At 36.6% G+C, this 1,368-nt stretch overlaps 1 protein-coding gene and 1 long non-coding RNA gene across 16 annotated transcripts in view; one reads left to right on the top strand and one right to left on the bottom strand.

The window, feature by feature from the left end:
• On the top strand, window positions 1–1,170 carry LOC123091393 (uncharacterized). Its single transcript, XR_006443080.1, has 2 exons — window positions 1–104; window positions 794–1,170. It is a non-coding gene; the product is annotated as an uncharacterized lncRNA (long non-coding RNA).
• LOC123091390 (uncharacterized) overlaps window positions 1–1,368 on the bottom strand; it is a 53,445-nt gene that overhangs the window by 37,364 nt on the left and 14,713 nt on the right. The gene's annotated exons all lie outside the window — the stretch shown is intronic.

The raw sequence follows: 1,368 nt of genomic DNA, 5'->3' as shown, positions 1-1,368 counted from the left end.
GGATGAGCCGTCATATCATTCTAGAATGACAGATCTGTCTAGAAGAAGATCAAAACTCGAGAAGATATAAACCTGGAGAAGAACCTGCTTCATGAATTTGCAAGGTAAAAGATGATCCCCACCACCTCTTCCTTTAATCAGTCTTCATGTTAGCTTCTGGTTGATTCTGGACATCTGCATTTAGCATCTTGCATATTCAGAGACGTGTTGTTGTTTGTTAGAAAGATCAGCATTGAAACAAATAAATTAGTAGCATGATTAACTATCACAAACTAAATGTGTTTCCAACCTTCAGGAGGAGTTGCATATTCAGAAAACTAAAATTGCTCAAGTAAGCAAGAAGCATATTCAGAGAAGAAATGCTTGCAGATCTTGACAAGCAGAAGGAACTTTGAACAAAGAAAATTGCCTACATGACTACGTACTTATTTAACTACAGCTAAGGCAGAACACCTCCCAGAAATCAGAAACTAATGAAATTGGTAGCATGATTATATATTCAGAAAAATATGCATCTAATTGTAGTACCTATAGTATAATTATACCTAAAATCCAGCACGGCTAAAAGATATCAGAAAAATATGCATCTACTTGCAATTGATTAATGATTTGCTAGCACCAGAAGTAGCCACGCAATCATACACACAACATGGCAATCCCTATAACAAGTTTCACTTTACTCTTGACAACAGGCTTCAATGCTCAGGTATGTCTTACTAATAGAGGCTATATTAAAGATTTTGCTTTATCTTAAAGGGTACAGAATCAGTACATGACATCAATTATCTTGCAGGATCAGCACGTAATGGCAGAACCAATAACAAGGAACCATCAAATAGAGGAAGAAGATGAACAAGAAGATGAAGACGAAGCAAATGAGTATAATTCTGAATGCAACAGTGAAGATAAAAGTCATCCAAACCAAGATTACCTGGATTGCAGTAGTGGTGAGAATGAAAGTGATGCAGAGGAAGATTGCCTGGACCAAAATACAGTAACTTGTGATCAGTTGTGTGCAGATCATGATTATTCAGAGTTGCAACAAATAGAGCAGAGTTGGCACAACTCTGTTTCAGATGTTGTCCTAGAAATGCTGATAAGACATACAAGATGAGATAAGACAAAAATATGAGACTTGATTGTGGTGCTGACTTGCCACTGTCAGACGAACAAGATGAGAGCATACATGTATCAGGCAATCATAACATTACACGCCAACAGGATGAGACCAGACAAAAAGCTGACAAAGATGAAAATAAGTTATCTCAGGAAGATATTGAATTTTTCCTTTAGAATGAGTGCATAGAAAAGGCATTGAAACTTGCATACGCATAAAACTTGCAGACATTCTACAACAGCAAAAAGCTA

This window comes from Triticum aestivum, chromosome 4B (genome assembly GCF_018294505.1).
Source record: "Triticum aestivum cultivar Chinese Spring chromosome 4B, IWGSC CS RefSeq v2.1, whole genome shotgun sequence".
NCBI lineage: Eukaryota > Viridiplantae > Streptophyta > Magnoliopsida > Poales > Poaceae > Triticum > Triticum aestivum.
Note: the sequence above shows the minus strand (reverse complement) of the source record. Positions and strands in the feature narration are given on the sequence as shown.